This window comes from Antechinus flavipes, chromosome 1 (genome assembly GCF_016432865.1).
Source record: "Antechinus flavipes isolate AdamAnt ecotype Samford, QLD, Australia chromosome 1, AdamAnt_v2, whole genome shotgun sequence".
Lineage (NCBI taxonomy): Eukaryota > Metazoa > Chordata > Mammalia > Dasyuromorphia > Dasyuridae > Antechinus > Antechinus flavipes.
This window is the reverse complement of record NC_067398.1, coordinates 87,333,113-87,359,257: the sequence shown is the minus strand read 5'-3', so window position 1 is coordinate 87,359,257 and position 26,145 is coordinate 87,333,113. Positions and strand designations below refer to the sequence as shown.

At 33.7% G+C, this 26,145-nt stretch overlaps 1 pseudogene; it reads left to right on the top strand.

The window, feature by feature from the left end:
- The first annotated feature begins 273 nt into the window (after positions 1-273).
- LOC127544192 (poly(rC)-binding protein 2-like) lies at positions 274-9,786 on the top strand (annotated as a pseudogene).
- Positions 9,787-26,145: the final 16,359 nt, after the last annotated feature.

Below are 26,145 nucleotides of genomic sequence, written 5' to 3'. Positions count from 1 at the left end.
AAGCATTTGCAATTATGGGTGTGCCACAAGCAAGAAAAACAGACAATGGACTTTTATATACTTCTAAACATTTTGCACACTTTTGTGCACAGTATAAGATTTTACACACCCCTGGCATATTCTTTAATTCTCAAGGACAGGCAATAGTATAGAGGAGAAACAGAGACATTAAGTCACTCCTCCAAAAACAAAAGAAAGGGGGAGCCACAGGTAACCCTAGAGAACTTCTAAATCTAGCTCTTTATACTATTAATTTCTTGATTTTTGACAAAGATGCACTGGCTCCGGCAGACAGATTTTATTACCCACCGGAAGAGCAGTGTCCAGTGCGAGCAGCTCCACTATCTTAAGATAATTGTCAGGTGATGCAGAGAGATCCAGAAAGTGGTGCATGGAAGGGACCAGGTAGGTTTGGGGAAGAGGGTTTGCTTGTATCTCCACAGATGGAGAAGGAATCAGATGGGTGCCAACAAGTCGTATTCGCCTTGTCCATCACAGAGAGACAGAGCAGACCCTTGAAATGAAGGAGAAGACCCAAAAAACAATGGATGGCTCTGTTGCGGACTGTGCCCACCACTGAAAGAGCATGGCAGTTATGGTGTTTGACTCATAGACATCAAAAATTGTTAGACTTCAAAACCCTCAAGAATCATTGGATTCTCCAAAATATGATAAGATTGTTGTAACCTCAAAACTGTCAGGAATCATTGGATTCTCAGATATGATAAGACTGTTGTAGGACTTGAAAATCCTCAGGAATCATTGGATTCTCTGAGATATGATAAGACTGTTGCAGGACTTCAAAAGCTTGTGGGGATCATTAGATTCCCTAACACATGAAAAGATTGTTGCAGGACTTCAAAAACTTGCAGGGATCGTTGGATTCCCTGATACGTGAAGCAATGGACAATAGATTGGTTTTGGACTATTTCTTGGTCTGCTGAAGAAAGCATATGTGTGATGTTGTTTACATACCCTCCTTCTAGGACTTCTGGAAATCTTTTATAATATCATATTGATTTATATTGTTATATCACTACTTGTATGTACAATTCATGTTTGTTACACCACATTGAGCCTGCACTGACTGTGGGGAGAGTCATCACTAATAGCCTGTGCATTATTGCTATGTGCTCATGTAATATATCCCATGGTGATGGGTTTGTGCATACCTGTTTCTAATGAGACCCTTCAGCCCAGAAACCCGCTAGCAATCCCCACTTTCCTTTGGTGCTTTTCATCTCCTTTTCTGAGATGTCAGGGAGGGTGTGATCATCTCTTTTTAGTGTTTTTACCTCCCTGCCTGAGAAGTCAGGGGAGGCATGATCACCTCCTTTTTGGTGTTTTCACCTCTTTTCCTGAGAAGTCAAGGAGGGCATGATCACCTCCTTTTGAGGGCTCTCACCATTCTGAGAAGTCAGGGATGGTGTGTCCACCTGTATTCTAAAACAAAATAAAGTGGGAGATGTAGAGTGCTAGAACTATGGAATCAATGCACTGAGGTCAGGACTGCTGAGCACTTGAGGCTAACTACTGATTGGACTATACTCTATGGGCATATGTTTGGAAAAATGGTCCTTTTCACTATACATACCAGCTCAATGATTGGTGTATAGAGGATTGTAGGAGGGACTAGGGAGTGGAGTAGGATGAGCCAGAGACACACTCCCAGGAGTAGAAGAGGGAGAAGGCACTTGCAGAGATTCTCTTCCATTCCCTTCACTTCTACCCCTAAAGACTAAGAATAAAGATGGACTTTTGCTTATCCTGACTCTGGCTGATTCTGGGGTGTCCTGGGTGCTAGCGTGGTCATTACAATGACTGATGCCAGTTCCAAGATCTTGTGATGAAGAGAGCCATATACATCCAGAGAGAGGACTCTCGGAACTGAATGGGGATCACTACATAACATTCTCACTCTTTTTGTTGCTGTTCACTTACATTCTGTTTTCTTATTCATTTACTTTCCTTTTTGATCTGATTTTTGTTGTGCAACAACAGAATTGTATAAATATCTTTACATATGTTGCATTTAACATATATTTTAATCTGTTTAACATATATTGCATTGCTTGCCATCTATGGTAGAGGGTGGAAGGAAGGAGGGGAAAATCTGAAACACAAGGGCATTCAAGGGTCAATGTTGACAAATTATATATGCTTATGTTTTAAAAATAAAATGCTTTAAAAATTAAATACAAAGATAACTAATGCTTGTTATTTTAAGGAAAGCTCCTTTTATCCCTATGCTCTATAGTATTTTTAATAGGATTGGGTGCTGTATTTTGTCAAAAGCTTTTTCTGCATTTATTGAGATTATTGTATGGTTTCTGTTGAGGTTTTTATTGATATGGTCAATTATCATAATAATTTTCCTGTTATTGAACCAACCTTACATTCCTGATATAAATTCTACTCGATTATAATATATTCTCTTGTAGACAAGTTGCTCTAGTCTCTTTGCTAAAATTTAATTTAAAATTTTTGCATCAATATTCATTAGAGAAAATGGTCTGTCATTTTCTTTGTCTGTTTTGGTCTTGTCTGGTTTGGTAGTGGTATCAGTGCCATATTTGTATCATGGAAGGAATTTGGCAACACTCTTTCTTACCTATTTTTTCCAAGTGATTTACATAGAATTGGAATTAATTGTTCCATAAATATTTGGTAGAAGGCACTTGTGAATTTATCTGGCCCTGGAGATTTTTTCTTAGGGAGTTCATTGATGATTTGTTCAATTTTTTTTTTCTCAAATGGGACTATTTATGCATTTTATTTCTTCTTCTCTTAATCTAGGCAACTTATGTTTTTGTAAATATCCATCCATTCTGGTTAGATTATCAAACTTGCTGCCACAGAGTTGGACAAAATAGCTCCTAATTTTTTCTTTAATTTCTTTTTTCCTTGGTGGTGTTACCCTCCTTTGTTTTTGATGCTGATGATTTGGATTTTTTTCTTTACTTTTTCTCATCAAATTAACCAATGTTTTATCTTTTTTGTTAGTTTTTTTTTTTTTTTTCATAAAACCAACTGTTAAATTTTTTTTTGTGAGTTTAATAGTTTTCTTAGTTTCCACTTTATTGACCTCCTCTTTGAGTTTCAGAATTTCTAATTTGATATTTAATTAAGGGTTTTTAATTTGTTCTTTTTCTAACTTTTTTATTTGCATGGCTAATTAATTGATCTCTTTCTCTATTTTATTTATATAGCTATTTAGAGATAGAAAATTTCCCATGAGAATTGCTTTGGCTATATCCCATAGCTTTTGGCATATTGTTCCATAGTTACTATTTTCTTGGATGTAATTATGGATTGTTTCAGTGATTTGTTATTTGACCCACTCCTTCTTTAGAATTAGATTATTCAATTTTCTATTGGTTTTTAGTCTATGTTTCCCTGGCCCTCTTTTGAATGTAATTTTATTTCATTGTGTTCTGAAAATTAAGAATTTACTATTTCTGCCTTTTTGCAGTTGATTGTGAGGTTTTTATGCCCTAATACATGGTCAATTTTTATGTTGGTGCCATGAACTACGAAGAAAAAAGTTGTATTCTTTTCTGTCTCTATTAAATTTTTTCTAGAAGCTTATTATATTTAGGTTTTTTAGGATCTTAGTAATCTAATTTCTTTCTTGTCCATTTTGTTGTTAGATTTGTCTGATTCTGAGAGAGGAAGTTTTAGTCCACCACTAGAATAGTTTTGCTATTTCTTCTTGTAATTGGTTTAAAATCTTCACTAGGAATTTGCCTGCTTTACCACTTGGTGCATACACATTTACTATGGTGTCTACTTCATTATTTATATTATCCTTTATCAAGATGTACTTTTCCTCCTTATTTCTTTAATAAGATCTATTTTTACTTTTGTTTTAGCTCAAATCAGAAATTCTATCCCTGATTTTTTTTTTTTTTTTGCTTCAGGCAAAACATAATAAAGTCTGTTCCAGCATTTTAACTCAACTCTGTATGTGTCTCTTTGTGACAAGTGTGTTTCTTGTAAAAAGGTGAGAGAAGGGAAGAAAGGTTGATAGAAAATAAAATCATGAGCAAAGTGGGTTTAAAAACACTACTAAGAGAAGAGGGGAGGGGTGATAGAAGAAAAGGTGGGATGGTTTTAAAAAAATATGACTAAAAAATAATAGAAAAAGAAAAGAGAAAATAGGATGCCGGGAAATAGAGAAGGTAATCATAACTGTTAATAAGAATGGGATGAACTCTCTTATAAAACAGAAGCAAATAGCATAGTGGATTAAAAGCAAGATCTTTTTTTTTTAAGCTTTTTATTTACAAAGCATATACATGGCTAATTTTTCCAACATTGACTCTTGCATAATCTTTTGTTCCATATTCTTATTCCCCCACCTTCTCCCCTAGATAGCAGGTAATCTAATTCATGTTAAATATGTTGAAATATATGTTAGATACAATATATGTGTACATATTTATGACAGTTATCTTGTTGCACAAGAAAAATCACATCAAGAAAGAAGAAAAACAAAAAGAAAACAAAATGCAAGCAAATAAAAACAGAGAGAGTGAGAATGCTATGTTGTGCTTTACACTCTGCTCCCAAGGTTCTCTCTCTGGATGGAGATGGTTCTCTTCATCACTGCACAAGTGGAACTGATTTGAATCATCTGAATGTTGAAGAGAGTTACATCCATCAGAGTTCATTGTTGTATAGTCTTGTTGTTGCCATGTATAGTGATCTCCTGGTTCTGCTCATTTCACTTAGCATTAGTCCATGTAGGTCTCTCCAAGCCTTTCTGAAATCATCCTGCTGGTTGTTCTTACAGAACAATAGTATTCTATAGCATTCAAATACCATAATTTATTCAACCATTTTCCAATTAATGGGCATCTACTCAGTTTCCAGTTTCTTGACACTACAAAGAGGGCTGCCACAAACATTTTTGCACATGTGGGTCCCTTTCCCTACTTAAAGATCTCTTTGGCATATAAACCCAGTAGAAACACTGCTGGATCAAAGGGTCTACACAGAAAAAACAGGATCCTCAAAATATTCTGTTTCCAACATTTATCTTTATCATTTTCTATCATCTTAGCTAATCTGAGAGATATGTATTGTTTCTCAGAGTTGTCTTAATTTTAATTGTAAAAAATAAATTTAAGTTAATGGTCAATAACAATTTAGCACATATTTTCATATAACTAGAAATGGTTTTGATTTCTTTATTTTAAAATAGTCTGTTCATCTCCTCTGACCCTTTATGAATTGGGGAATGGGTTGAATTATTATACATTTGAGCCAATTCTGTATATATTTTAGAAATGAGACCTTTATCAGAATCTTTGAATGTAAATTTTTCCCACTTTTCTGCTTCCATTCTCATCTTGTCTGCATTGTTTTTATTTGTACAAAACCTTTTAAAATTAATATAATCAAAATTAGCCATTTGAATTTCTTATTGTCCTCTAGTTCTTCTTTGGCCATTTTTTTTCCTTCTCCACAGATCTGAGAAGTAGACTATCATTTGTTCTTCAAATTTGCTTAATAATATCACTAAATAATGAACTTCTTTAGACCTTTTCTTGATATAGGGTATTAAGTGTTGGTCAATACCTAGTTTTTGCTATATTATTTTCCAATTTTCCCAATAAGTTTGGTGTTTATCAGATGCTTTCTTATTTTTATAAAATGGCAAGAATTTCTTTTCTCTTTCTCCTATTGCCCAAAATTTAAAAGAAATAAAAGAAAAAGAAAAGCTTTATAACAACTTTGTATAGTCAAGAAAAATTCCCGTTTTTTACACTATCCATGGCCAAAAAATGTACGTCTCAATAAATATCCTGCCTCAATCATCTATTAGAAGTAGATGTGCAACATGCTTCATCTTTAAACTCCTCGAATTATTATTGGTAATTACATTGATCAGGTTTCTTAAATCTTTCAAAGTTGTTTATTTTATACTTTTGTTATTGAATAATTTGTATTCCTACTTCTGTTCACTTCTCTGTGAAGAGATACAATAGTTCTGGAAAGCAATTTATAATATGGACCAAAAGGTATAATCTATGCATTTTCTACTGCAATACTGATACATAAACTTGTATAAATTGTTCATACTGATCCCTCTACTAGTTTGTAAGACTCTTAATATATACTCATATACTATGGTTTGTAGTCTTTATTGTCTTATTTCCAGCAGATTGCCACAGATCAGCAATGTGTTTCCTTAAATGTGGTATTTAGAGCAAGCTGTTTCTTATCTAAGTAAAGAGGATGCCAGCATTATTATTTTCTTTCTTCTGCATGCCAGGTCCTTTCATATTGAAAACTAAGTACCTTTTTAAGCCAAGAAATCAAATTGTTGATTCAAATTGAATTTGCAGTCCAATAAAACTGAGGACCTTATTTCACAAGAATCCTTGTTTGATCATTGTTAATACACTTTATACTTATGTAGTTGGCATTTTAACAAGTAAGTAAGACATTATATTTCTCCATATTAAATTTCATCATAATATATATGCTCCACTTTTCTAGTTAGGGAAGGTCTTCATTTATCTTGATTCAATTTGTTGTATTAGCTGCTGATAAAGAAACCATTAAAAGGTTTTGGTTGGGTACATGAGCAGTAAAGATAACATTATTATGGCTTCAGTCTCTCTTTTTAAACCAGCTCTTATTCTTTGAGAATTGATGGAATAATATCAGGAAATAGCTTTAGGTCTTAGGCATTGCTTTATAAACTCAGACAATATTGAGCTGTTGTGCTTTATTATTGTTGATTGATCTTTCCCATGAGAGAACAGAAGGAGGCCTTATTTTGACAATGTACAGTGATTAGTAATTGATCTCCACTTCAATTTTTTTAGAGTACTTTTATCTATTTGCCTGCAGGAGGCTTATTGGAATACTTCTCATCACAATAGACTGTGATTTAAAGAAAGGAAAACTGGCTGCAGATGTGATAGGCAAGCTCAGGATTTAATTCATGTATTAATATAATTTTAATGGGCTGAGGCTTGAGTTGATGCACTGAGGTCCCAAGAACATGAGGCTAAATAGTAATTGGACCATACTCTATTAATATATAAGCTTGGAGAAAGAATGGCCCCCGCCTACTCTTTGTGCAAGTCCTGATATGTTGTATAGGAAATGACCATTCTGGTGGGTGGAAGCAGGGGAGTGAAAAAGGAAGGGGAGGAGAGCTCAGGCCCACTTGCTGTGCTAGCTGGCTTCCTGTTTGTTTCTCTTCTTCTTTTTGCTTTTTTTGCTGAGGTAGTTGGGGTTAATTGACTTGCCCATGGTCATACAACCAGGAATTGTTAAGTGTCTGAGGCTGGATTTGAACTCAGGTCCTCTTGACTTCAAGGCTGGTGCTCTATCCACTGAGCCATCTCCTCCTGCCTCCACCCACCAGAATTGTTATTTCCTATACAACACATCAGGACTTGCACAAAGAGTAGGCGGGGGCCATTCTTTCTCCAAGCTTATATATTAATAGAGTATGGTCCAATTACTATTTAGCCTCATGTATTTGGGACCTCAGTGCATCAACTCAAGCCTCAGCCCATTACATATAATAATAATAATAAAGTTAATGATAAAATTAAAATTAATATAATACAATATTCTTGTATTAAAAATGATTTTTTTCTGGTTCTCCTGATCACCACCATCCTCGTAATCAATATAATAAGTAACCTTTATGTGTGGCTTAATGTTTAAAAAAAATTAGCAGGAAGAGAAATTACAAAGGCTAATCTAGAGGTCAAGTATAAGTCATCTTAAATTGCAAAAGAGCAAAAAGAGAAATTTTATCATATTTTAATTAAAATTCAACTCTTACTAATATATGCTATAGATCAAACCAACTAGGCACTGTTTCTCAAAATTTTGATTCTACAATACATACATTCCAGACAAAAGCTAGACTTCTATACCTCCCAAACAGTAGAACATCAAAAAGGAGCTAATGACTTTAAAATAATGACTTTGAAATTTTACTAATAATTTGGAAATATTAATAAACTAATCTAAAAATTGTACAGATAAGAGATGGTCTGTTCCTCTCTTTCCCCCCTAAAAAAAATCTCTAAAAAAGAAGACCTTGAACTTGTGCCCTCTAAGCACTTTTCTATCTCCTAAATGTCTGTGTTACTCACATACTCCCAAATCTAATCCACTGTTATATAAGTGATTCATCCCTTATCCAGCCCTCTTTTTCATGCTCTCTGCCATACTTCATCAACTTATGTCTCCTCTTCTCCATCATCTTCTTCTGTACCCCACTTTTCATTGCTTTTCTTTGTAATTTATTTGATGTTTGTCCTTTCACCTTTTTTTGTTATTAAAGTGTGATATCTTCCACATTTCCCACTGTCAGTCAATTTCTTTTCATGAGAACTCAGGGAACCAAGCATATTTATGCCAATTTCATAAGTTAATTATTAGTTCAATCCTATTGTCAACCCCTTCTAATATCTTGGACAAAGAATTGTTTGGATACTTAGTAGGACTTCAAAAGTTGAATGGAGATGTCACAGATTTTGTATGATAAAATTGGTAAAACATCATAAATTGTTTATTTCCTATTAGCTGTCACCAATTACTTTCATATCTTATTGGTAGCAGTACCTTCCCATGTTTTCCCAGTATAAATCATAATGATTATTTCCCTGCTTTGCTTAACTTCTCCTTGATTTCCCATAAATATCCAAAGACTTGACCACTTTACAAAATCCAAATCCTTAGAATACTGTTGAACAAGGACAACTGTGTGATTGAAGATAGTAAATATCATCCTTGCCATGTGGCTATTTGCGTATAGAAAGAAAGTTGCAAGTATTATTGTAATAATTTTTTGAAAGAGCAAAGTTAGTCAAGGTATGTTAAGGGAGTAGTATATGCATCAACATCTCAGAAAGAAAGAATAATTAGTCTGACTTGACCCACCTATGCCATATTTAAAGTCTTTCCAAAAATCATTGGCAAACTGGAAGAGGAAATCAGCAGCACTGTCAAAAATAGTACAGATACCAGCAGATCCCTAATCACCCTGAGGCTTGTGGTCTCTGCTAGCCAGTATGTCTTCTCATTGGAAATTGAGGATGAAAAATCAAGAAAATGGGAAAGTACAGTGGCTCAGGTCCAGTTAGAACAGGGTATGTTACCAAAATCAAATGAGCGGGCTATCATTATTGCTGGCATCCCATAATCCATCATTGAGTATATCAAACTCATATACTTCATCATGTTATAATCTCCCCTGAAGGGTATGAGTAGCCAAAGTTATCCAGGTCTCAAGTTACCTTTGCAGGTAGTCAGGACAGGTACAATGTAAGCAGTGATAGCACACAGTTTTTCCCATACAACCCCATCCATTTGCCTCAACCCTGACCTGAATGGGTCTCCTATAGAAGCTCATACCTTTCAAGGACAGTATGCCATTCCATAGGTAGATTGATAATACAACAGTGTTGCTTTGCCATCATGTCTGGTAATACTGAATTCAGAGGCACTGGATCCAGTTCTCCAGAGAAAATGCATTATTTGGATCTAGAAGTATATGCTTAGACTACTTCTCATGAATTTACCATTCCAAATAAGTTAATTGGCTTCATTATGAGACAGTAAGACACCAAAATCAATGAGATTAAAATTGTCAATTCTATGAAAGGAAATACTGATAAAAATACTGGTAAACAGGTTACACTCACTGGATCTCCTACCAGCATGGCTCAGTACCTAATTAATGTCAAATTTCCTCAGAGATGTAGGGCATGGAGAGTAGCTCGGATAACGCAAACTCACCTATGAACCTTCTGCTGTTCATAATCCATCTGTGTATTTTATGAAGAGTTAATAAGTAAATATTTTAAATACTTTATAAATTTTTGAGTTTCTATGCAACTTTATTATTCACTCATGATTTCTTAAAATTATGCTTTAATTCCTTTTTCTGTTTAGCCTTTAATTCTGAGAAACAAAGTAAACTTTATAAGTTTTAACTTATTTGTTTGATTGTGTTTTTGTTAAGATTTCTGGAGAAGGGATTGAGCCAAGATGGCAGAGAGTACACAGATATTTATCTTGGCTCCTCCTGTCATTCCTCAAATCATCAACAGATCAAGCCTCTGAAGTGAATTTGGAATGACATAACCCACAAACATTTGAAGTAGAATTCCAGTAAAAGAACTTCAGAAAATGTCTGTTTCAATTAGGTAGGGGAAATAGGGCAGGATGAGCTCAGAAAGCCAGGGCCAAGTGGTATCCACTCTCCAGGGAATCCACTAGAAGACTTTTAACCAAAATATAGCAGTCTTGGTGATAAACCAGTGGATTATCAGATTAGCTGTGAGACATCCAATGCAAATACAAAAGGCAAATAGTGACCCTTTAAATCCCAGAATAACGAGAAAACTGATCATGCCCACTCAGCATCAGAATTGTCAGAATCAGCCTAGATTAAGTCACTAAAGTTATGGTTGCCTGTTAAGGAATTTTGGGATAATCTCCTCTTTGCACTAGGAGCAGACCTTAACCTTTATAAAAATGAACAAAAAAGCAAACATATAACTTTGATGTAGAAAGGGAAGAACAGACCTCAAACTCTGAGGATACTAAAGGCAAATCCCTTCAGATGAAGTCTCAACAGGTGACATGAGTTGGTCCCCATCTCACAAAGCTCCCTTTAAAGAATTTAAAAGGAACCTTAAAAGAGAGTTAGAAATAAAATGGGGAGATGAAAACTTTGCAAGAGAGTTTAGAAAAGCAAAAAGTTTTTTTAACATAATTTTTGTTTTCTTTTGGTGTTTTTCTTTTTCTTCCTCTTTGATATGATTATTCCTGTGCAACAAGATTACTGTATAAATAAGTATACATATATTGAGTCTAACATGTATTTCAACAATATTTAACATGTATTGGACTACCTGCCAGCTAGACGAGGGGATTGGGTAAAGGAGGGGCAAAGTTGGAACACAAGGTTTTGCAAGGGTCAATGTTGGAAAAATTACCCATGCATATGCTTTGTAAATAAAAAGCTTTAATAAAAAAGAATTAGTCAAAGAAAACCAATAATAATAATATTAGAATAAAATGTAAAATAATCCATTGGAAAAACAAATGGCCTGGAGAATAGATGTAGGAGAGACAATTTCAGAATTATTGGACTTCTTAAAAATCATGTTGAAAAAAAGAGCCTAGACATCATCTTTCAGAAAATCATCAAGTAAAACTATTCTAATATTCTAGAACAAGAGAGTAAAATAGTCATTGAATTCATAGATCATCTTCTGAAAGAGACTCAAAAATGAAAACTCCTAGGAAGATTGTAGCCAAATTTCAAAATTGTCAGATCTAGGAGAAAATATTGCAAGCATCAGAAAGAACCTATATCCAGGAGCCACAATCTGGATTACCCAGAACCTAGCAGCTTCCACTTTAAGGGATCGAAAGACCTGGAATTTGATATTCAGAAAGGCAGAGAAACTTAGATTACAACCAAGAATCAACTACCCAGCAAAAATATGCATTACCTTTCAAGGAAAAAAAAGGCATTCAAGGAAACAAATGAATTTCATTTATTTCTGATGAAAAGACCAGAAGTGCACAGAAAATTTGATCTTTAAATACAGAAATCAAGAGAATCAAAAAAAAAAAAAAAAGACAAAAAGAAAAGAAATAAAAATAAAAACTTCTGTTTGAAAGTTTATATCTCTATAAGGAAAGATGATATGTTAAGCTCTTAAGATGTGTATCTCTTATTATGGGTATACGTAGAGGATACAGGTATAATTTGATTTTATTGTGATGATATAAAAAAGTAAAAAAAGAAGAAGAAAGAGGATTCTACTGGAAGAGAAGTAAAATAAAATTAAATGGAATAAATTACATCTGATAGAGAGGCAAAAAGTCCTCTTACATTTAAGGAAGAGGAGGATGAGCATTGTGTGAATCTTATTCTCATCAGATTTGGCTCAAATACAAAATATCAGGCACATTTAACTTCACAGAGAAACTTGTCTCACCCTATAGGAAAGTAGGGGTGAAAAAGGAAAGGAAAGGGGAGATTAGTGGAAGGAAGAAGAAAAGTAGAAGTGGAAAAGTATAAGAAAGGGGGAAGTGTTCTTAAAGGGCAGGGATGTTTGCGGGAGGTAGTACACAGAAGGAAAATACTGGGGACCAAGAAAAGGGGAAAGGAAAAAGAAAAATATAACTTGGAGAAAACAAGATGGTAGGAAATACAGAATTAATCATTTTAATTGTGAATGTGAATGGGATGAACTCTACCATAAAATAGAAGTGAATAGCAAACCGGATTAAAAACCAGAATTCTACAGTATTTTGTTTACAAGAAACACATTTAAAGCAGAGTGATATATATAGAGTAATGGTAAAAGAGTGGAGCAGAATCTATTATGTTTTAGCTGATATCGCATCTAAATTCCAAGAGAAGTTAAGAGAGCAGCACAGAGAATTAGATAGCAAAACTATACTAGTAAGGGATCTCAGTCTTGCTCTCTCATAAATGGATAAATTGAACCACACAATAAATAAGAAAAGAGTTAAGGAAGTAAATAGAATTCTAGAAAAGTTAGGTATGAGAAAATTGAATGGAGACAGAAAGGAATGTACTTTTTCTCAGCAGTACATGGAACCTATACAAAATTGAACCATGTATTATGGCATAAAAACCTCAAAATCAAAGCAAAAAGGTAAAAATAGTAAATGCATTTTTTTCAGATCATGATGCAATAAAAGTTATGTTCAATAAAAAGCCAGGGGAAAATAGACCAAAATTTAATTGGAAATTTATCCAATCCTAAAGAATGGGTGGGTGAAACAATGAATCATAGAAAAAGTCAATAATTTCATCCAAGAAAATAATAATGATGAGAAAACATACCAAAATTTATGGAAGGCAGTCAAAGCAGTTTTTAGGGGAAGTTTTATATTGCTAGATACTTACTTGCATAAAAATAGAGAAAAAGAAGATCAATGAGTTGGGCATGCAAATAAAAAAGTTAGAAAAAGGAAAAAATAAACACCCTCCAATTAAATAACAAATATGAAACTGAAAATTAAACAGGAGATTAATAGAATTGAAAGTAAGAAAACTATTGAGTAAACAAAACTGAATTATTTCTATGAAAAAACCAACAAAATAAACCTTTAGTTGATTTGATTAGAAAAAAGGCAAGAGGAAAATCAAATTGTTACTCTCAAAAATGAAAAAGGAGAACTTTCCAGAAATGAAGAGGAAATTAGAGCAATAATTAGGAGTTATTTTGCTCAATTATATTGCAATAAGTCTGATAATTAAGTGAAATATATGAATGTTTATAAAATATATATTTTTTAGATTAATCAAAGAGGAAATTAATTACTTAGATAGTCCCATTTTAGAAATAGTAATTGAACAGGCTATTAATCAATGTCCTAAGAAAAAAATCTTCAGGGCTGGATGGATTTACATAAGAATTCTATGAAAACTTTAAAGAAGAATTAATTTCAATACTATGCAAACATTTTTTGGAAAATAGGAAAAGAAGGAATCCTATCAAATTACTTTTATGACACAGATGTGGTGCTTATAACTAAACCAGTAAGGGTTAAAACACAGAAAGAAAATTATAGACCAATTATCCTAATGGATATTGAAGCAAAAATATTAAATAAAATATTAGTAATGAGATTACAGATAGTCACCCCCAGAATAATACACTATGACCAAGTCAGATTTATATCAGAAATGCAGGGCTGGTTCAATATTAGGAAAACTATTAGCATAATTGACTATATCAATAACCAAACTAACAAAAACCATAAGATTATCTCAATTGATGCAGAAAAAGCATTTGATAAAATCTAATACCAATACCTATTAAAAACACTAGAGAGTATAGGAAGAAATGAAGTTTTCTTTAAAATGATCAGTAGCATCTATTTAAAACCATCAGCAAGCATCATATGTAATGGTGACAAATTGGATCCATTCCCAATAAAATTAGGGGTGTATCAAGGTTGCCTAGTATCATGCTAACTGTTCAATATTGTGGTAGAAATGTTAGCTTTGGCAATAAGGGAAGAAAAATCACTTGAATGAATTAGAGTAGGTAATGCAGAAACCAAATCATCATTCTTTGAAGATGAATTGATGATAAACTTAGAAAATCCTAGAGAATCAACTAAACATATTTGAAACAATTCACAATTTTAGCAAGTAGGATACAAAATAAATTCACATAAATCATCAGAATTCATATCTGATATCAGATACAATGGAAAGGGATACAAAGAGAAATCCATTTAAAATAACTGTGGATATATAAAATATTTGGGAGTCTACCTGCCAAGGCAAAGTCAGGAACTATATGAACGCAATTAAACAATACTTTCCACATAAATAAAGTCATATCTAACTAAATGAAAAACATTAAGTGCTTATGGATAGGTCAAGTTACTATTATAAATATAACAATACTACCTAAATTAATCTACTTATTCAGTGCCATATTAATCAAACTCCCAAAAAATTACTTCTCAGAGCTAGAAAAAATAATAAAAAGTTCATCTGGAAATAGAAAACATCAAAAATTTCAAGAGAATTAATGAAAAAATGCAAATGAATATGACCTTGCTGTACCAGACATAATTATATTATGACTCTATTATGAAGCAATGGTCATCAAAACTAAGAAATAGAGTAGCTGATCAGTGGAATAGATTAGGTTCCCAAAATAAGCAGTCAATGACTACAGTAATCTAATGTTTGGCAAATCCCCCCAAAATAGTGTCCCAGTTTTTGGGACACTATTTGACAAAACCTGCTTGAGAAATTGGAAATGAATATGGCAGAAGCTAGGCATTGATCCACACCTCACAACTTATTCCAAAATAAGGTCAAAATGGGTTGACGATTTAGACATAATAGGGATATTATAAGCAAATTAGAAGAACAAAGAATAGTCTAATTCTTAGCTCTGTGGAGAAGAAAGGAATTTTTTTGCCAAATAAAAATGTAGAATACGTTATGAAATGCAAAAATAAGATTATAATAAGTTAAAAACTTTCTGTGCAGACAAAATTCAATGCAGACAAGATTAGAAGGGAAACAATAAACTGAGAAAAAAAATTTACATTCAAGTGTTCTGATAAAGGCCTCATTTCTAAAATATGAGAATTAATTCAAATTTATAAGAATTCAAGCCATTCTCCAATTGATAAATGGTCAAAGGATATGAACAGACAATTTTCAGATGAAGAAATTAAAAAAAAAAAAACATTTGTAATCATGTGAAAAGGTGCTCTAAATTCACTATTGATAAGAGAAATGCAAATTAATACAGTTCAGAGGTACCACTACACACATCTCAGATTGGCTGAGATGACAGAAAAATAAGATGACAAATGTTGGAGGGGATATAGGAAAGACACTAATACATTGTTGATGGAGTTGTGAACTGATTCAACCATTCTGGTAAGCAACTTGGAACTATGCCTAACAGGCTATGAAAAAGGGCATACTCTTTCATTCAGCAATGTTTCTACTGGGCTTGTGTCCCAAAGACATCATAAAGGAAGGAAAGAGACTCACGTATACAAAAATGTTTGTGGCAGCCCTTTTTGTTGTGGCAAGAAACTGGAAACTGACTAGATAGCCATCAACTGGAGAGTGGCTGAATAAGTTATGGTATATGAATGTTATGGAATATTATTGCTCTACAAGAAATGATCAGGGCTATGATTTTAGGAAGGCCTGGAGAGACTTACATGACTTGATGCTAAGTGAAATGAGCAGAACCAGGACATCATTATATATGGCAAGAGCAATATTATGCAATGATCAGTTCTGATAGCTATGGCTCTCTTCAACTGTGAGATGATTCAAACCAATTACAATTGTCTTGTGATGAAAAGAACCATCTTACATCCAAAAACAGAATCGTGGGAAGTGAGTGTAGATCACAACATGGTATTTTCACTCTTTTTCTTGTTGTTTGCCTGCATTTTTTTGTATCTCATTTTTTCTTTTGGATCTGATTTTTCTTGTGCAGCTTGTTAATTGTGTGTGTGTGTGTGTGTGTGTGTGTGTGTGTGTGTGTATGAATTGTACATGTTTAAACTATAGTGGATCACTTGCACTCTAGGAAAGGGAGTGAAGAAAGGGAAAAAGAAATTTAGAACATAAGATTCTATAAGGGTGAATGCTGAAAATTATCTCTCTATATATTTTGAAAATAAAACGTTTTAATTCAGGGATTTCATTTATTTATTTTTATTTTATTTTTAATTAAAAGATGGAGTGGGGTTGAAAAAAAAATTCTGTTGTGCATCTTTCATTTACTCCTGACTCTTCATATTCCTATTAAGGGTTCTTGGAAAAAATGCTGGAGTGGTTTGGCATTTCCTTCTCCAGTTCATTTCACATATGAAGAAAGTAAGGCAAGCAAGGTTAAGTAATTTTCCCATGGTCACACATCTAGTAATTGTCTGACTCTAGAGAAGGCAAAAGTACCTGACCATGAAGACCTGCCAGAGGAAATCAAAAGTATAGCTGGGATAAAAATGAGAAATGACTTTTCTGAATAACCTTCTTATGTGGAGGTTCTTCAGAGAGATATTAAATCAGAAACAGGGATGCAATGAACTTTCTTGTCTGGATTCTAGGTTTGCTGTGAACCTTCAGGATAAAGAGCTGGAGCATTTTTAAGAAGTCAAGTTAAGAGAGCAGCCTGATTAGGAATCTTTCCTTTGGTAACTTTAATAGGGTTAAACTTTCAAGGATTCTTTTTGTTGTCCTTGGGCAATGACTAATGATTTCCAAACCCAAGTCCCTCATTTGACTGAGTCTCTAGCTCTTAGAGTTCCCAATGTGAAGCACTGGTAATTAATCATGCTCTTTTGTCTTGGTCTTCCAAATGTTTTACCTACAGCCTTGTTATACCCCTAATATGAATAAACTTGAGCCAACAATAGTTACTCAGGATTACCATTTGAAAGTTTTATTAGGAATGCCTCAATAAGGTAATTTTTTTTAAACTTACATAATTCTCCAGAAGAGAAATGCATAAAGGATCTACCCTGTTACTCATAGGCTTTATGAGGATGTTGTGGTAAACATGTCTGGAATTTAGGAAAATATAAAGTTCTATTTTCTGGGTGTTAAATTAATAATAAATGGCTCATAGTGTTTTGAAAATATCAAAGACTTTCTTAACTTGTTTAATTAAAACAAATACAAAACAGAAAAAATAGGAAAAAAAACAGAAACAAAAATAAACACTATCATATGCATATAATAGAAGATGAGGGATTCAAAACATGTAACAATAAATTTTCATTTCAAGAAAGCATGTATAGTAATAGAAAATATTATATTCAGAACTGTTCATCTTTTCTTTGTTTTCTTTTAGGTTTTCTTTTGTCCTCTGTTGTGCACTTTAAAATTTCTTTTTCTTTTTCTCTCTTCTCACCTCCACTTCTCCCAGACAGGCTTCTGAACAGTTAACCATGTATATGTTTATGTATATGAGTACACACACACACACACACACACACACACATATACTACATACACACACACATATATATATGCATTTACATATATATAGATACCTATAATCATACACACATATAAACATATACATTCATATATATATACATTGTTGTAAGTTTACACAACGTTTGTTATCTGTTTCTCTGAAACAGATAAAATCTCTGAAGGATATCATCCTTCTTAGATCCAAGTTTTTTTCATATTTTGCTAAATCCTCTACCTCAACATTTCCTATGCCACAGCAATATTCCAACTTTATTTAATCTACTGGTTTTAAATAGTCTAAAACATATTAATATGATTGACATATATTGTAGCTTACCTATTTTTCTCTTTTGATTGAATCTACTTTAATTTTAATTTTTATGAGGTGAATGATTCTTATCCCTACATTTTTCCCTAATAACTTACAAACATGATCATTATTATTGTATTTGTCTCTATCTCTTACTTCCTATCCCTATTGACTCTTCTACATAACTTCTTTTTTACTCATTCCCTATCCTTGATATTACTTGACTTCCCACCACCAAGGATCCATTCTTTATTTTTTCACCCATTTTTTCCCTCCCCTTTTTTATTTCATTCTCCATTAATCTACATATTTTCCTCATTTCAATTAACCTACACACCTGTTCTGTACCTTATCTTCTTCTGTTGGAATCCTTACTAACTGCTAAGTAATTAGAGTTGACCTAATCTTACAAGAAGTTGTTTTGGGCAGAACCTGAAACAAGGTACTAAGTAGAACTACCCATAATCCCTCTCTCTGGAAGGAGCATAAATAGGCCAATGGGCCAGTCGGAGAGCTCTGGAGAGGAAGACGCTACAAGTCGAGATTTCACCGGAATGACATGAAGACTGGAGCTGGCTGGAGGCTGAAGAAAGCAGAGGCAGACGCTGAAGGACCAGACCTTTGGATTTAAAGACATTTGGAGAGAGCTCTTGGAACCAAGCAGAGAGATAGGCCTCTAAGCTAACCGGGCTATATTGGGATAATAAAAGATCTGAACTTTTATCACCTGGCTGCGTTTTGAGAAGAAAAAGCTCACCACATTTTGGCGCCCCTGAACGTGGGACTAACAGACCCCTCAGTGGATTTCAGTGGAAAAGCTCCGATCCTGATTCAAGTGGAAAAGCCTCTGATCCTGATCCAGTGGAAAAGACTTCAACCCAGAAATTAGGGTGAGTGCAACAAAGAAATTTTGTTAGAAGAGTTAAAGTAGAATTTCAGCTAAGATGGGACAGATATTTAGAAAACAGCCTGTTTCTGTTCAAGGAAAATGTTTAGAGAGCATTATTAAAGTTATGGAAAGCCAAGGTTTAATTATAAGTTTACAGCAAATCACTGAATTTTTACAAATTGTAAAGGACATATGTCCTTGTTTCTCTCTTGATAAGGAATTAGATCTAAATGAATGGAAATTGGTTGGAGAGGATCTATGTCAATTCTATGATAAAAATGGGCCTAACTCAATAATTAATACATATAATGTAATACAATTGGCTATAAGAAGTTATTTAAGTGATAGAATGATGAAAAGGAAAGTACAGGAGAAAGAATTGCCAACTTTACTAGGTGAAAAGGAGGACGAATCAGATGAGAATGGAGTTAATTACAATTCTGAGTATGATACTTCACAGCAGGAGGAATTAGGTGATTCCACATCTCATGACCCTCCCTCCGCAATTAACCCTTCATGGGTGGAACAAGGGGGAGGGAGAGAGACAGAAACACAGTCAGCTTCTCCTGTAAAGCAGAATTTGACAAGATTAGAAAAAGCATTAATTAAAGCAAAAAATGAAGGAGAAGATATATCTGATTTTATAAATACATATTCTGTGATTGAAGAGCTCAACTCCTCAGGTCAAAAAGAGAGAAAATACACTCCTTTTAATTTGGAAAAAATTAAAGATTTGAAAAAGGGTTGCACTCTTTATGGGGCTACATCATCTTATGTGAAGATGTTACTGGATAATTTGTCTTATGAAATCCTAACCCCGAATGACTGGAAATCCATAACAAAAACTTGTCTAGAACCGGGACAAAATTTATTGTGGCTTTCGGAGTTTCATGAATTATGTAGGATTCAAGCCCAACGCAATAGGCAAACAGGAGCTATTGTACAAGTTGCTTTTGACCAACTAACTGGAGAAGGTCAGTATGCAGAGAGTTCAGAACAGATTTATTATCCCATAACAGTGTATGAGCAAATTTCTAAGGCTGCAATAAAAGCTTGGAATTCTCTCCCTGGACAGAAAGATGGAAATAATGCTTTCACAAAAATAGAGCAAGGTCCCAATGAACCTTTTGCAGATTTTGTGGACGTTTACAAACAGCTGTAATAAGAACCATTGGAGACAATGCAGCAACAGAAATAATGACCAGACATCTGGCTAAGGAAAATGCCAATGAGATTTGCAAGAGAATTATATGGGGGCTAGACAAAAATGCTCCTTTAGAAGAAATCATTAGACGCTGTGCCACAGTGGGCACAAATGCTTATTATGCCCAGACTATGATGAACATGGAAAGACAAGGTCCTTCTTGGCAGAGGAATTCTAGAGAAACTTGTCGATGTTTTCATTGCGGAAAAGTTGGACATTTGAGAGCTCATTGTAGATATGGAGATAGAGTGAGAAGACAGGGTGAGAGAAAACCTAAAACCCCATGTCCAAAATGTAACCGAGGCTTTCACTGGGCCTCTAAATGTATATTGACCCAGAGGAATGAGAGGCAGGGCCCAGCTCTAAAGTATCAATCAAAGGACAGGTGGGGCATGATAGCAGCTGAGGTTACACCCAGAGAGACTTTAGAAATTCAGAACTCTGATGTCATCAACCAACAGAAAAGCAATCAGGATTACAGTTGGGAAGAATACAGGCCTTTTAAGACAACAAGACAATATCCAATGCAAAAAGCTCCAATGTAATTACCAGATGATGAGGAGAAATCCCAAAAGTGGTAAATAGAAGAGAATTAGATAGGTTAACTTCTTGGGGAAGAGGATCTGCTTAAATTTCCACAGGTGAAAAGGCTAACAATGAGACTGTCAAAAGAACTTTAAAATCTTCAGCTTTCAGTTCCTGAAAAACCAGCAAGAATCACTGGATTCCCTGAGATGAAAAATTGTTGATGAGACTTTTTGCAGTACTTCAGAGCTTACAGGAATTATTAGATTCCTGGTGCATGAACTAATGGACAATGGATTCCTTATCGACTATTTCTAGGACTTATGGACATTTGTAAATTTTCAGGTCGATTTATGTTGTTACATTATTACTAGCCTGTGTTATATTACTATGGGCTTATGTATTTTAAGCAATTGCAAGAATCACTGGATTTCTTGAGATGAAAGATTGTTGATGTATAATGCCTCCCATATTGATGGATTTATGTATACCATGTATATCTGTTACAAAGTTCTGGCCCATATTGATGGATTTATGTGTACCCCCTCAGAAACCCCCTATGTTTTAAAACAAAAGAAAGGGGGAGATGTTGGAATCCTTACTAACTGCTAAGTAATTAGAGTTGACCTAATCTTACAAGAAGTTGTTTTGGGCAGAACCTGAAACAAGGTACTAAGTAGAACTACCCATAATCCCTCTCTCTGGAAGGAGCATAAATAGGCCAATGGGCCAGTCGGAGAGCTCTGGAGAGGAAGACGCTACAAGTCGAGATTTCACCGGAATGACATGAAGACTGGAGCTGGCTGGAGGCTGAAGAAAGCAGAGGCAGACGCTAAAGGACCAGACCTTTGGATTTAAAGACATTTGGAGAGAGCTCTTGGAACCAAGCAGAGAGATAGGCCTCTAAGCTAACCGGGCTATATTGGAAACAATAAAAGATCTGAACTTTTATCACCTGGCTGCGTTTTGAGAAGAAAAAGCTCACCACATTCTTCCTTTTATTTTTAATAAATTCTGAAGAGTTTTATACCTTTCTAGATATATGTTGTTGTTTCTTCTTTAACCCATTCCTGATTTCAGTGGGATATCAGAACTACCAGTCATCTTCCTTCATTTAATTCCTCTGTCAATTCTTGAAATAATTATTATTTTACCTTTAAAATTTTAAAATTTAAAATTTAATTTTTTTTTGTTTTTTAGATCACATCATACTCAGTTCTACCTCAATTTTTGTTTTGAACTCCCCAGTTACTAGTGAAAATTTTAGACATGTGGTTTACATTTCCACATATAAAACATACTTTGTCCTTATTGAGAATTTTGAAACTATTCTTTGATGTTCACCTTATATTTTTATATGTCAAATTTTCTATTAACTTCAGGATTTTTTGCCACAAAATCTCAAAGTGTCAATTTATCAAATGTGTTTTGTTGTTGTTGTTGTTGTTATTGCTTTTTCATTCAGGATGAAGGTCCCTTTTGCTGGATATGATATTTTTATCTGTGATCCTAGTTCTTTTGATGTATCATATATACTATTCCAAGACCTATGGTCTTTTATTATAACTACTGATGACTCTTTCGTGATTCTATTTATGGCTCCAGCACATGTGAATTTTGTTGTTTTCTTTGTTCCATGTAAAACATTTTTTTTTAATCTGGAGTTTTGAAATTTAGCAATGATATTTTTACAGAGTTACTTCTATTTTTTTTTTATTTCTACTTTCCCTACTTTTACTAACATTTCAGAAATAATTTTCTTTAATTAATTTTGTATTATTATATCAAGATTCCTTTGTCAATAAATAGTTTTCAGTTACTCCAATTATCTTCGTTTTCTTGATATATTCTCCAAATTTTGTTTTCTTATAAGATATGTCACATTCTCTTCATTTTTTTTTCTTTTTTGTATTTTATTTTATTATTTCCTGGGCTCATGTCTTTTTTGGCTTCCTCTAGCTTAATTCTAATTTTCACAATCATATTTTTCCTTACATCTTTGGATCTCCTTTTTTACTTAGTTTACCATCTTTTCACAATCTTGTTTTTCTTGGACTGTTCTTACTTTTTTCTCATTCTCAATCTCTCCTGCTTGATTTTTAGAGTCTCTTTTAAAAAATTTGTTCTATGAATTCTTTTTTTTTTGAAACAGGTCACTATTTAATCTGGAGTAGGAGAGACTTTTTTTTTTTTACTTCTGATTCCTCCTTTGAAGATGAACTCACCTTTCCTATTCTCATAGTAATGTGTTCTTTCTCCTTTGCCTGCTCATTTTTTTAAAAATAAAAACTCATTAGCATAATCACCCAAAGCCCTGGGGTAAAAGGGATGGTGCCTCTGGCTTCAGGTCCTCCTTCAGTTCTTTCCTCCAATGTGGAACCTGAAATTAAGAATTCTGCCTTTCTGTAAACTTCCATAGTCTGCAGTATTCCTACCCTCCTGCTTCTGCACTTACCAGTTGTGTGCTAATTCCTTCTCACCCAGAGTGGTTCTCCATCTCCATAGCACAGCTGGACCTGGTGATCCTCATCAGCAGAGATTATCTTAATTTTCTTGTATTTATATAACTTACTCCCCATACTGTCTGGGAAGTGAAAATTCCTGTAACTGAGACTGAGACTTTACCCCCTCAATCTAGTTAACTACAAGGTTCCCTACTTCTTGCGTCCATGGACCTAGCCTGGAAGTATTTACACTTCACACAGAGCAAACTTCCTTATTTTGGATATTTTCTGGAGGACCACTGTTCTGCCCTAACATCTAATTTCTTTTAACCAATCTATGTTCACTCTGAGACACAGGTTCTGTGGGGAAAATCTTGGGAGCTTAGCATTTTCTGACCTACTGTGCCATATTCCCAGAATCATCCTGCAAAATTTTCTTTACAACTCTCATTAAGAGCTGAATTCCCAATTCAATTTTCTAATGGAAACAGACATACTCAGTGAATATTAACAGACAAGAGTCATCAAATATCCCCTCTGTCTCTCTCTCTCTCGCTCACACACACACACACACACACACACGCACGCACACACATACACACACACACACACACACACACACACACACACACACACACACACTGACTTCAATATTACCTTGCATCAGTAAACCAAGAGGAAAATTTCATCCTATGTCAAATGGGAAAGTCTATACTTCAATTATTTTTAAAAATTAGATCTGCTTCCTATTAGATTGTAAGTATCTGTTTCTAGTAGTCATCAGAATGTTTCTCTGTATCACTAGCATGGCTACGAACTATTCCTGTGGGCCTGGATAGAAGGGCAAATAGAAAAACCACATATTAAATATCTTCTAGGTTTAGGCCAAATGCAAAGTGTTGTTAGAAATATTTCACTTTATCCTCATGAAATAGGTTCTGTTAATGTTCCCATTATATAGTTGAGGAAATAGAGGTAGACAAAGGTTAAGTGATCTGTACAGAATCACAAAGTTAATAGTTGTTTGAAACTGGATTTGAGTGCAGGCACTCAAGAGCACCTGGAATGAAGTGAACCTGGAATCAAGAGCATCTGAGTTCAAATCCATCCTCAGAGATTCACTACTATCTTCCAAGATTATTGTCAATATCAAATGATTTATTTTAAGTCCTTGTCACAGTGCCCAACACTGATCAGCTGCCTAATATATGTTTGTTCCCACTCCCCATTTCCATTCCCTTTACACCTACCATGAATTGTGAAACTCCTAAATTTAGTTGGAAATATTGTCATCTAAGTTGAATCACACTGTGGCTTCCCTTCTGTCCTTATCTGAACCTTTTCTGATATACAACAAAAAGAAATTGAATAACTTTGGTTTAGATGAAATAGATGGAGTGCTAGGTAGAGTAGTAGATTGGAAATCAGGAAGACATAAATTTAAATGCAGCCTTAGATTGCTACTGGCTTTGTGATACTGGGTAAATCTCTTAAACTCTGTCAGACTCTGTTTAATCATCAGTAAAATGGAGATAGTGGCATCTACTCCCCATTGTTGGTGTGACAATCAAATATAACATAAAGAATTATGTGACACAGTTAAATTGTTTGTATTGATTTTTCTACCACCACCACATCATCATCATTTTATATTATTACAATTATTTTACTTTTACAATAACAGGAAATTACATAACCTTACATTATTTTATTTATGTTGATTTCATGAAATTAAAAAAAAAACACTTATATTTCCTGTTCATCTGATTCTTTCTCTAAATTAAAGGAGAATATAAATGTGGAACCAAAAGAAGTTTGGGATCCAAAGATAATGGTAAATTAAAACAGCATGTTAGCTTGTATCCCTTTTGTGTGAATGAGTGTTCCACAGGTGATTTTGCATAATGCTAATAAATTCTATGTTTACATTAAAATTTTGTTTGAATATTCTTTTGATGCAGGGTTTGACTGATGTATTGACTTTTTATTATACACTTAATTGTTCTACAATGATTATATCAATATTCAACTACAGCCAAATGTTTTTTTTTTTTTTATACTCATTGTAGGTTCTGAAAGCCACTTGTAAGATTTAACTCATAAGTATAATATTATTTGATAATTTGTGGATCTTAGTCAAGATAAAAGTCATATATAAAATAGATTTACCAAAAACAGCAAGATCTAGGATCTACTTCCAATTTCACTAATTTTCTTCTCAGTGGAAACTTTTATTTATATTTTTTTGCAGCTCAGGATTCAGAGTAATGGAAAGAGAATACTTTGTAAATATTGTTCTGTATTTCCCATATGCCCATAAGATCAATGTTCTTGAGAAGCATATTTCTTGGAGGACCATTTATGAGAATAGTTCTGATAAATGAAAGATTGTGTTGCTTAAGTATAAATATTACTCAGTGAATATTGTCATACATAAGAATAAGATTGGGGAAAAATACAGCAATCACAGTTTCTCTATATAAGGAGGAACTTCAGATGTCATCTAGTTCAATACATTACCTTTATACATATTTTCTTTATAGCATCCTTCTGATTGAAGACCTCTATTGATGGAGTAAATGATTATTTTCTGAAGAAATACAGTCTATGTTAGAACAACAATAAATTTCAGCACAATGGCTAAATTACATTGTAGGTGAAGTATTAGTAAATTTTTGTTCCTTTTTCCACTTAAAAAAATATATTTGTTTTTAATATACATTGTTTTATGAATCATGTTGAGAGGGAAAATTAGAACAAAAGGGGAAAACCATGGGTGAGAAAAAAAGTAGAAAAAAATTACATAACACGCATTGATTTACATTTAATCTCCATAGTTCTTTTTTCTGGATGCAGCTGGCATTTTCTATCCAAAGACTATTGAAATTACCTTTGGATCACTGAACCATTGAGAAGAACCAAGCCTTTCATAATTGGTTATCACACATTATTGCTGTTACTGGATATAATATTGAAACTTTTTTGTTTGTTTTTTGTTATACCCTTCAGTAGGCCAATAATTTTTAATTTGATCTTCTGGTTCTATTTACCAGGTTGACTGGTTTTTCAATGGGATATTTTACATTTTATTCCATTTTTTTCATTCCTTTTAGTTTGTTTGACAGATTCTTGATGTCTCAGAATGTCTTTACCTTCCATTTGATTCATTCTCATTTTTAATGTATGATTTTCTTCAGTTAGATTTTGTATCTCTTTTTCCATTTGTTTAATTCTACTTTTGAAGTTGCTGTTTTCTTC